Here is a 12181-nt window from a genome sequence, read left to right as displayed (position 1 = left end):
TCTCTGTCGGCTGGGCATCCTGAATGAGAGGCACCACTGAAATACCCTTACTTCAGAGAATTCATGCCAGTCATATTTGCGGCCTGTTGTGCGGTAAACGGCAGATTTGTGGCTGATCTGATTGCGGTGCTAGAAATATCTTATCTGCGGCTCAAATATGGCTGATCTCTCCTCGCAAGTCTCTGCTTTTGATTGAAGATATTTACTCTGTAATTAATGATGAATATACTTTCAATTATATCTGCTGTTATTCGAAACTTACACTGGAGAGAGACGTTGCTTTACAAGTGATAGATGGGACCGGTTTGCGACCTCTGTTTCAAACCAGCCGAGCTTTTTCTGAGAGGCGGCGTACATATGTGCGCCTGGACTGCGGCGTGGGAGCATACCCTCTACAAATCGAGTCCTGGGACCCACGTTAACAACGGACTCCAGTTGACGGCCGTAATGAGGCAGATACCCTTCCCGCAGGCGACGGATGAAGCCTTTCCCAGATGAGAGGCTGCTGCATTGTTTTCATGATGATATTAGGTGCTTAATCTTCAGGGACTTTCAGCCAAATTTCCTGGCAGACGTTGAAGACAGGCATCCTTACTGACAAACCTTGCAGCTCCTCCCACCTGTTTGCATTGAGTCCCCTCTCATCAGTGACTGCAGTCGCGAGTCTTTGAACTTTAAATCCTGACAACTGGGTCCTGGGGCCTCACATTGACGCTGGAGTGTTATTCCCCAAAGGATTTTGCGAGGCGGCTTTGAGAATCTCTTACTGAGATGGCTTCTCTTGGGCGCTTTGGAGTGACTGCCAGATACACTTTGCCCCAATGTTTATGCCCAGCTGTAGCTAATGCACATGCCTGTCCTGTGTGCGATGAAGTTGGTGGCGAGTGATGTTTTTGCTGTTGAAGGCTGCCATTTTTACGAGGCACCAATATGGCTGGCTTTTCACCAAAATCCAAGTGACCACAACTGACGAGCTGCTCTGGCGGAATTGGTTTTCTTTATCTGCAAAAGGGGATTGATTATGTTTCTATCTCTTGTCAGCGGCGTGAGGTGCTTACCAATAACTTCATGAGACAAGTAAATCCAACTGACGACCGCTTGTAAGAAGGCCAAAAGCGTTTGCATATTTTCCTACACGCTCAGTTTGTGGGCTTGCGGGGGTGCGGTATGCGCCTGCCAAACGACTGTTTTCTGGAGATGCCAACTTACTGCGACACAGAAACAGCTGTTTCTTTTCTCACCACGACCGATTTCTCCAGCTGCAATTTGTCTTTTGATGAGTTGCTTCTGCAAAAAGGGATTGATTATGCTATTGCTACATTAACAGCGGCGTGAGATACTTACCAAGAGCTTCATGAGGCAAGGAAATCCAACAGGCGACCGCTTGCAAGAGGAGGACTGGAGGCGTTTGCATGTTTTTCTATACGCACGGTTTGTGGGATCGCGGGGGTGTGGCATTTGTTTGCCAAACGATTGCTTACTGGAGATGCCAACCTGCTATGACACGGAAACCGCTGCATCTTCTCACCATGACCGAGTTTTCTACAGCTGATACTTGTTTTGCTGCAAAATAAAACTGGATTACGCCTCCAATAACTTAAAATAATAATCAAAACTCACACTGGACTTTTGCTGTCTTTAAGCAGCGGCGAAGCACAGGAATCTCTGCAGAAATTCCTGAATACGGCGTCGGCGTTGCATTATTTAAAAATAAAAAGAGGCTTGCGGCGTGTTTTTCGACATCCTCTCCTTTCTTGCCACCCAAAAAGAACATAGCAGACGACCGCTTGAAAGGAAAACTACAGTGGGTGTTGGAGTTTTATGACGCCGTGGCAGCGGTTCATTCAAATAGGAGGCGCCAGAAAATTGAACCCGTGGCTCCTTAGGGCTGCAAAGTCGGACTCCTTTTCACGAGAAAGTGGTCCTTTGTGCGCGGTTAAGAAATGGGTTCTCCAGCTGCCTTTCACCAGTGACTGCCGGCTGCTGCTTTCGTCCCAAGTTGTGCTCCTGCTGCGCCGTACATCTATCTGCAAAATATGATTTTATATGCCATATAAATCAAAACTCACTCTGGATTGATCAACGCGCGAGCCATCGGACTGCGGCGAGGAAACTTTGAATCCTGACAACTGAGTCCTGGGGCCCCACATTTTCGCTGGAGTGTGACTCCCCAAAGGATTCTGCGGGGCGGCTATGAAAATCTCTTACTGAGATGGATTCTCTTGGGCGCTCTGAAATGACTGCCGGATACACTTCGCCCCAATGTTTATCCTCTTCTCTCTTGCCACCCAAGGGACTCTTGCAGACGACCGCTTGAAGGGAGAACTACAGAAGCGTTTGGAGTTTTTAGACGCCGTGGCGGAGGTTTACTCAAATCAGAGACGCTTTAAAACTCAAATTCGAGACTCCTTAGAACCGCAAAGTTGGACTTCTCTCCACAAGCAAATTAAATCCTTCTTGCGAGGTTAAGAAGTGGGTTCTCTAGCTGCATCTCACCAGTGACTGCCGGCTGCTACCTTCGTCCCAAGATGTGATCCAGCGGCGTCGCACATCCATCCTGCAAAATACGTTTTTGTATGCCATATAAATCAAAGCTCACTCTGGATTGACCAACGCGCGAGCCATTGGACTGCGGCGAGGGAACTTAAATCCTGACATGCTGAGCCCTGGAGCCTCACTTTGGCGCTGGAGTGTGACTCCCATAGGGGTCTTGCGAGGCGGCTGAGAGAGTCTCTTACTGAGATGGATTTTCTTGTGCGCTCTAGGTGACTGCCGGATACTCTTCGCCCTAATGTTAACGCTCAGCTGTAGCTAATGCATATGCCTGCCCTGTGTATGGTAAAGTTGGTGGCGAGCGATGCTTTTGCGGCGGAAGGCTGCCATTCTTATGTGGCACCAATATGACTGGCTCTTCACCAAAATACAAGTGACTCCAAATGGCGATATTGCTCTGGCTGAGTTGGTTTTCCTTATCTACAAAAAGGGATTGATTATGCCTTTACCACATTGACAGCGGCGTGGGATGCTTACCAAAAAATTTCATAAGGCAAGGAAATCCAACTGACGACTGCATCGGCGAAGCACTGAAATCTCTGCAGTAATGTTAATGCCCAGCTGTAGCTAATGCACTTGCCTGCCCTGTGTGCGGTGAGGTTGGTGGCGAGCGATGCTTTTGCGGCGGAAGGCTGCCATTCTTATGTGGCACCAATATGACTGGCTCTTCACCAAAATACAAGTGACTCCAAATGGCGATATTGCTCTGGCTGAGTTGGTTTTCCTTATCTACAAAAAGGGATTGATTATGCTTTTACCACATTGACAGCGGCGTGGGATGCTTACCAAAAACTTCATGAGGCAAGGAAATCCAACTGACGACTGCATCGGCGAAGCACTGGAATCTTTGCAGTAATTTCCAAAACGGCGGCGGCGCTGGTTGTGGCGATTTTCGACTATCCTCTTCTCTCTTGCCACCCAAAGGACTCTTGCAGACGACCGCTTGAAAGGAGAACTACAGAGGCGTTTGGAGTTTTTAGACGCCGTGGTGGCGGTCGACTCAAATCAGAGACGCTTTAAAACTCAAATCCGAGACTCCCTAGGACCGCAAAGTGGGACTTCTCTCCACAAGCAAATTGAATCCTTTTTGCGCGGTTAATAAATGGGTTTTCCAGCTGCCTCTCACCGGAGACTGCCGGCTGCTACCTTCGTCCCAAGATGTGATCCAGCTGCGTCGTACATCTATCCTGCAAAATACGTTTTTGTATGCCATATAAATCAAAGCTCACTCTGGATTGACCAAAGCGCGAGCCTTTGGACTGCGGCGAGGGAACTTAAATCCTGACAGCTGAGCCCTGGGGCCTCACATTGACGCTGGAGTGTGACTCCCCAAAGGATTTTACGTGGCGCCCATAATGAATCTCTTACTGAGATGGTTTCTTTTGTGCGCTTTGGAGTGACTGCCGGATACACTTCGCCCCAACATTTATGTCGAGCAATGGCGAGCAATGAAACCGTGGCGGAAGGCTGCCGTTTTTATGCTGCTCCTAAATGGCTGGCCTCTCACTAAAATCCAAGTGACTCAAACTGGCGGGCTGCTCTGGCGGAATTGGTTTTCTTCATCTGCAAAAAGGGATTGATTATGCTTTTTACCTCTTTGACAGCGGCGTGAGGTGCTTACCAATAACTTCATGAGGCAAGGAAATCCAACTGACGACCGCTTGTAAGAAGGCCAGAAGCGTTTGCATATTTTCCTACACGCTTAGTTTGTGGGCGTGCGGGGGTGCGGTATGCGCTTGCCAAACGACTGTTTTCTGGAGATGCCAACTTACTGCGACATGGAAACAGCTGTTTCTTTTCTCACCACGACCGATTTCTCCAGCTACAATTTGTCTTTTGATGAGTTGCTTCTGCAAAAAGGGATTGATTATGCTATTGCTACATTAACAGCGGCGTGAGATACTTACCAAGAGCTTCATGAGGCAAGGGAATCCAACTGGCGACCGCTTGCAAGAGGAGGACTGGAGGCGTTTGCATGTTTTCCTATTCGCACAGTTTGTGGGCTCACGGGGGCGCGGCTTTCGCTGGCCAAACGACTGCTTATGAAGTTCCCAACCTGCTACGACACGGAAACCGCTGCATCTTCTCATCACGACTGATTTCTCTACAGCTGACACTTGTATTGCTGCAAAATAAAATTGGATTACGTCTCCAATAATTTAATATAATAATCAAAACTCACACTGGACTTTTGCTGTCTTTAAACAGCGGCGAAGCACTGGAATCTCTGCAGAAATTCCTGAATACGGCGGCGGCGTTGCATTATTTAAAAAACAAGAGGCTTGCGGCGTGTTTCTCGACATCCTCTCCTTTCTTGCCACCCAAAAGGACCCTAGCAGACGACCGCTAGAAAGGAAAACTACAGTGGGTGTTGGAGTTTTATGACGCCGTGGCAGCGGTTTATTCAAATATGAGGCGCCAGGTAATTTAACCCGTGGCTCCTTGGGACTGCAAAGTCGGACTCCTCTCCATGAGAGGATGGTCCTTTGCGCGCGACTAAGAGGTGGATTCTCCAGTTGCCTCTCACCAGTGACTGCTGGCTGCTACCTTCGCCCCAAGATGTGTTCCAGCTGCGTCGTACATCTGTCTTGCAAAATATGATTTTATATGACATATAAATCAAAACTCAGTCTGGATTGACCAACGCGCGAGCCAACGGACTGCGGCGAGGGAGCTCTAAATCCTGACAACTGAGTCCTGGGGCCTCCCCGATGATTTTGTGGGGCGGCTATGAGAGCCTCCTACTGAGATGGCTTCTCTTGGCGCTTTGGAGTGACTGCCAGATACACTTCGACCTAATGTTTATGCCCAGCTGTAGCTAATACACATGACTGTCCTGTGGGCGGTGAAGTTGGTGGCGAGCGATATCTTTGCGGTTGAAGGCTGCCACTTTTATGGGGCACCAATATGGCTGGCTTTTCACCAAAATCCAAGTGACTCCAACTGACGAATTGCTCCGGCGGAGTTGGTTTTCCTTATCTACAGAAAGGGATTGATTATGCTTTTACCACACTGACAGCGGCGTGAGATACTTACCAAAAACTTCATGAGGCAAGGGAATCCAACTGACGACCGCATCGGCGAAGCACTGGAACCTCTTCAGCAATTTCCAAAACGGCGGCGGCGTTGGTTGCGGCGATTTCTCGACATCCTCATTTTTCTTGCCACCCAAAGGACTCTTGCAGAACTTCAGAGGCACTTGGAGTTGTTAGACGCTGTGGCGGCGGTTTATGCACATCGGTGGCGCCGTGAAACTCAAATACGTGACTCCTTGGGACCGCAAAGTGGGACTTCTCTCCACAAGCAAATTGAATATTTTTTGCGCGGTTAAGAAGTGGGTTCTCCAGCTGCCTTTCACCAGTGACTACCGGCTGCTGCTTTCGTCCCAAGTTGTGCTCCTGCTGCGCCGTACATCTATCTGCAAAATATGATTTTATATGCCATATAAATCAAAACTCACTCTGGATTGATCAACGCGCGAGCCATCGGACTGCGGCGAGGAAACTTTGAATCCTGACAACTGAGTCCTGGGGCCCCACATTTACGCTGGAGTGTGACTCCCCAAAGGATTCTGCGGGGCGGCTCTTACTGAGATGGATTCTCTTGGGCGCTTTGGAGTGACTGCCGGATACACTTCGCCTCAATGTTTATGCCCAACTGCAGCTAATGCTCATGCCTGTCCTGTGTGCGGTGAATTTGGTGGCGAGCGATGTTTCTGCGGCGGAAGGCTGTCATTCTTATATGACACCAATATGGCTGGCTCTTCACCAAAATCCACCACCAATCCATTTTACCACATTGATAGCGGCGTGAGATACTTACCAAAAACTTCATGAGGCAAGGGAATCCAACAGACGACCGCATCGGCGAAGCACTGGAATCTCTACAGTAATTTCCAAAACGGCGGAGGCGCTGGCTGCGGCGATTTTTGACAATTTCTTCTCTCTTGCCACCCAAGGGACTCTTGCAGACGACCGCTTGAAGGGAGAACTACAGAAGCGTTTGGAGTTTTTAGACGCCGTGGCGGAGGTTTACTCAAATCAGAGACGCTTTAAAACTCAAATCCAAGACTCCTTAGAACCGCAAAGTTGGACTTCTCTCCACAAGCAAATTAAATCCTTTTTGCGAGGTTAAGAAGTGGGTTCTCTAGCTGCATCTCACCAGTGACTGCCGGCTGCTACCTTCGTCCCAAGATGTGATCCAGCGGCGTCGCACATCCATCCTGCAAAATACGTTTTTGTATGCCATATAAATCAAAGCTCACTCTAGATTGACCAACGCGCGAGCCATTGGACTGCGGCGTGGGAACTTAAATCCTGACATGCTGAGCCCTGGGGCCTCATTTTGGCGCTGGAGTGTGACTCCCATAGGGGTCTTGCGAGGCGGCTGAGAGAGTCTCTTACTGAGATGGATTTTCTTGTGCGCTCTAGAGTGACTGCCGGATACTCTTCGCCCTAATGTTAATGCCCAGCTGTAGCTAATGCTCATGCCTGCCCTGTGTGCGGTGAAGTTGGTGGCGAGCGATGCTTTTGCGGCGGAAGGCTGCCATTCTTATGTGGCACCAATATGGCTGGCTCTTCACCAAAATACAAGTGACTCCAAATGGCGAATTGCTCTGGCGGAGTTGGTCTTCCTTATCTACAAAAAGGGATTGATTATGCCTTTACCACATTGACAGCGGCGTGGGATGCTTACCAAAAAATTCATAAGGCAAGGAAATCCAACTGACGACTACATCGGCGAAGCACTGAAATCTCTGCAGTAATGTTAATGCCCAGCGGTAGCTAATGCACATGCCTGCCCTGTGTGCGGTGAGGTTGGTGGCGAGCGATGTTTCTGCGGGGAAGGCTGCCATTCTTATGTGGTACCAATAAGGCTGGCTCTTCACCTAAATACAAGCGACTCCAAATGGTGAATTGCTCTGGCGGAGTTGGTATTTCTTATCTACAAAAAGGGATTGATTATGCTTTTACCACATTAACAGCGGCGTGGGATGCTTACCAAAAACTTTATGAGGCAAGGAAATTGAACTGACGACTGCATCGGCGAAGCACTGGAATCCTTGCAGTAACTTCCAAAACGGCGGCGGCGCTGGTTGCGGCGATTTTCGACATCCTCTTCTCTCTTGCCACCCAAAGGACTCTTGCAGACGACCGTTTGAAAGGAGAACTACAGAGGCGTTTGGAGTTTTTAGACGCCATGGTGGCGGTTGACTCAAATCAGAGACGCTTTAAAACTCAAATCCGAGACTCCTTAGGACCGCAAAGTGGGACTTCTCTCCACAAGCAAATTGAATCCTTTTTGCGCGGTTAAGAAATGGGTTTTCCAGCTGCCTCTCACCGGTGACTGCCGGCTGCTACCTTCGTCCCAAGATGTGATCCAGCGGCATCGTACATCTATCCTGCAAAATACGTTTTTGTATGCCATATAAATCAAAGCTCACTCTGGATTGACCAAAGCGCGAGCCACTGGACTGCGGTGAGGGAACTTAAATCCTGACAGCTGAGCCCTGGGGCCTCACACTGACGCTGGAGTGTGACTCCCCAAAGGATTTTACGTGGCGCCTATAATGAATCTCTTACTGAGATGGTTTCTCTGACTCTCACTGGAGTGACTGCCGGATACACTTCGCCCCAACATTTATGCCCAGATGTAGCTAATACACATGCCCGTCCTGTATGCGGTGAAAATTCGTGGCGAGCAATGAAACCGTGGCGGAAGGCTGCCTTTTTTATGCTGCTCCTAAATGGCTGGCCTCTCACTAAAATCCAACGGCGTGAGGTGCTTACCAATAACTTCATGAGGCAAGGAAATCCAACTGACGACCGCTTGTAAGAAGGCCAGAAGCGTTTGCATATTTTCCTACACGCTTAGTTTGTGGGCTCGCGGGGTGCGGTATGTGCTTGCCAAACGACTGTTTTCTGGAGATGCCAACTTACTGCGACACGGAAACAGCTGTTTCTTTTCTCACCACGACCGTTTTCTCCAGCTACAATTTGTCTTTTGATGAGTTGCTTCTGCAAAAAGGGATTGATTATGCTATCGCTACATTAACAGCGGCGTGAGATGCTTACCAAGAGCTTCATGAGGCAAGGGAATCCAACTGACGACCGCTTGTAAAAGGAGGACTAGATGCGTTTGCATGTTTTCCTATACGCACAGTTTGTGGACTCACGGGGGTGCGGCTTTCGCTTGCCAAACGACTGTTTATGGGGATGCCAACCTGCTACGACACGGAAACCGCTGCATTTTCTCACCACGACTGAGTTTTCTACAGCTGACACTTGTTTTGCTGCAAAATAAAATTGGATTACGCCTCCAATAATTTAATATAATAATCAAAAGTCACACTGGACTTTTGCTGTCTTTAAACAGCGGCGAAGCACTGGAATCTCTGCAGAAATTCCTGAATACGGCGGCGGCGTTGCATTATTTAAAAAACAAGAGGCTTGCGGCGTGTTTCTCGACATCCTCTCCTTTCTTGCCACCCAAAAGGACCCTAGCAGACGACCGCTATAAAGGAAAACTACAGTGGGTGTTGGAGCTTTATGACGCCGTGTCAGCGGTTTTCAAATAGGAGGCGCCAGGAAATCGAACCCGTGGCTCCTTGGGACTGCAAAGTCGGACTCCTCTCCATGAGAGGATGGCCCTTTGTGCGCGATTAAGAGGGGGATTCTCCAGTTGCCTCTCACCAGTGACTGCTGGCTGCTACCTTCGCCCCAAGATGTGTTCCAGCTGCGTCGTACATCTATCTTGCAAAATATGATTTTACATGCCATATAAATCAAAACTCAGTCTGGATTGACCAACGCGTGAGCCAACGGACTGCGGCGAGGGAACTTAAATCCCGACAGCTGAGCCCTGGGGCCTCACACTGACGCTGGAGTGTGACTCCCCAAAGGATTTTACGTGGCGCCTATAATGAATCTCTTACTGAGATGGTTTCTCTTGTGCGCTTTGGAGTGACTGCCGGATACACTTCGCCCCAACATTTATGGCAAGATGTAGCTAATACACATGCCTGTCCTGTATGCGGTGAAATTCGTGGCGAGCAATGAAACCGTGGCGGAAAGCGGCCGTTTTTATGCTGCTGCTAAATGGCTAGCCTCTCACTAAAATCCAAGTGACTCCAACTGGCGGGCTACTCTGGCGGAATTGGTTTTCTTTATCTGCAAAAGGGGATTGATTATGTTTTTATCTCTTTGTCAGCTGCGTGAGATACCTACCAAAAACTTCATGAGGCAAGGGAATCCAACTGACGACCGCATCGGCGAAGCACTGGAACCTCTGCAGCAATTTCCAAAACGGCGGCGGCGTTGGTTGCGGCGATTTCTCGACATCCTCATCTTTCTTGCCACCCAAAGGACTCTTGCAGACGACTACTTGAAAGGAGAACTTCAGAGGCACTTGGAGTTGTTAGACGCTGTGGCGGCGGTTTATTCAAATCGGTGGCGCCGTGAAACTCAAATACGTGACTCCTTGAGACCGCAAAGTGGGACTTCTCTCCACAAGCAAATTGAATATTCTGCGCGGTTAAAAAGTGGGCTCTCCAGCTGCCTCTCACCAGTAACTGCCGGCTGCTGCTTTCGTCCCAAGTTGTGCTCCTGCTGCGCCGTACATCTATCTGCAAAATATGATTTTATATGCCATATAAATCAAAACTCACTCTGGATTGATCAACGCGCGAGCCATCGGACTGCGGCGAGGGAACTCTGAATCCTGACAACTGAGTCCTGGGGCCCCACATCTGCGCTGGAGTGGGACTCCCCAAAGGATCCTGGGGGCGGCTACGAAAATCTATTACTGAGATGGATTCTCTTGGGCGCTTTGGAGCGACTGCCGGATACACTTCGCCCCAATGTTTATGCCCAACTGCAGCTAATGCACATGCCTGTCCTGTGTGCGGTGAGGTCGAAGGCGAGTGACGATTTTGCGGCGGAGGGCTGCCATTTTTTATGTGGCACCAAAGTGGCTGGCTGTTCACCAAAATCCAAGTGTCTCCAACTAATGAATTGCTCTGGCGGAGTTGGTTTTTCTTATCTGCCGAAAGGGGTTTATTATGGTTTTACCACATTGACAGCGGCGTGAGATGCTTACCAAAAACTTCACGAGGTAAGGGAATTCAACTGACGACCGCACGGGCGAAGCACTGGAATCTCTGCAGTAATTTCCAAATCGGCGGCGGCGTTGGTTGCGGCGATTCCACGACATCCTCTTCTCTCATGCCATCCAAGGGGACTCTGGCAGACGACCGCTTGAAAAGAGATCTACAGGGTGCGCTTTTGGGTTGATCAAATCGGAGGCACCATGGAATTGATCCCGTGGCTCCTTAGGTCTGCAAAGTCGGACTCCTGGCTGAGGTGCGGCGAGGGAGGCGGATGTGCTCCACTCTGTTGTCGGCGTAATGATGTAGACCTAAAAGTTCTCAAATTATTTGCGGCTCTTACGCATTGTTTATGTACTAAAATTAATGTTACCAACTGTCGAGCTCCTAGCTAAAAATTATCTAAGACATGTACCAAAATTGTGGTAGACCTTGTTACAATTTAAAACTGTTAAAACTGTTATACTAAACCTAGCTTTAAGTACTAATCCGTCTCAATGCCATGTAAATGTTCTCTCTCTCTCATTAATTGTACCTATATATTTCATGTATTTGTAATCAGAGGCCAATAAAAGAAGCTTGGGGCAACTAGGTACCATCCAGTCCTAGTCAGTCTTCCAGCAAGTAAAGTTAAAAAAAAAAAAAATTACAAGCGGTGTTCAGCGACTACTGAAGTCCCCTGTCCAGCGGCTGCTGGTGCCCGGCAGCTACTACGAAGATGCACCTGCAACTACACACTCTACACCTCGCTCAGAGCCAACTCTGCCGCGGCCCCATAGCCGTACACTCCTCCACCTTCATGGGTCCTGTCTTCCCAGCTATCGTGCTCTTTGAGCGTGTTGGACATTGGCTTCCTGACTGTATCAGCTGGTTCCTGGCCCTGGACAACTTCGATGCCCAGATGACTCTGGCTATTTGGCAGCTGTTGCTGGTTGCTGTCCCCGTTGAAAGCTGCATTAGTATTTAGTATTAAAACACAATTATTTTTCTTCTTCTCTTTCTATCCTTCTTTTAAAACAAAATTGTCATCTACTTGACTGCTAATTAATGTTTAAACTACTTCCAATTTATCTGTTTATAACGTCATTGTAATGTTTATGAAAGTTGCCACGGGTAACAATATAAATAAATTGAACAGGGCCGCCCTAGGCGGTTTACCTGAGTTTGAAATATTAAAAAAAAAAAAATTGAACAGGGCCGCCCTAGGCGGTTTACCTGAGTTTGAAATATTAAAAAAAACTGTATTAATGTTTATATAGGTTTTGAGGTTTTTATTAGTAATAAGCGGTTTTACAATAGGTTTTAAGCGGGTTTTCGATTAGCGAGCGGTTGCGGGTACAATTCAACTATATGACTTCTATATGACTGCCGAAAAAACGTGCAGAAGATAATGCAAAAAAACGCATGATATTCCAATACTAATGCAGATCGACTGCAATTTCGGCTATGCGTGTGAGCCTAAAGCTTTTATGTAGAATGCAATACAATGATGTGCATTTAACTAGGTGCGATTAGAAAACAATA

The 12181-nt window shown here is 48.3% G+C and overlaps 1 long non-coding RNA gene across 3 annotated transcripts; it reads right to left on the bottom strand.

Annotated features, from left to right (window-relative positions):
* Positions 1–6: 6 nt before the first annotated feature.
* Positions 7–8779, bottom strand: LOC138913747 (uncharacterized). 3 transcript variants are annotated; one of them, XR_011419573.1, is made up of 17 exons: positions 8628–8779; positions 8343–8570; positions 7555–7954; positions 7249–7497; positions 6376–7191; positions 5590–6268; positions 4736–5532; positions 4461–4678; positions 4175–4403; positions 3340–4116; positions 3031–3282; positions 2070–2973; positions 1621–2007; positions 1345–1563; positions 1059–1287; positions 263–1002; positions 7–207 (listed from the first exon to the last, which is right to left on the bottom strand). It is a non-coding gene; the product is annotated as an uncharacterized lncRNA (long non-coding RNA). The 3 variants fall into 3 exon arrangements; XR_011419572.1 differs by having other exon boundaries at positions 1621–2557; positions 2615–2973; XR_011419571.1 differs by having other exon boundaries at positions 1621–2973.
* Between the last annotated feature and the right edge of the window lie 3402 nt (positions 8780–12181).

This window comes from Drosophila takahashii, chromosome 4, assembly GCF_030179915.1.
Source record: "Drosophila takahashii strain IR98-3 E-12201 chromosome 4, DtakHiC1v2, whole genome shotgun sequence".
NCBI lineage: Eukaryota > Metazoa > Arthropoda > Insecta > Diptera > Drosophilidae > Drosophila > Drosophila takahashii.
This window is presented reverse-complemented; position numbering and strand designations above follow the sequence as displayed.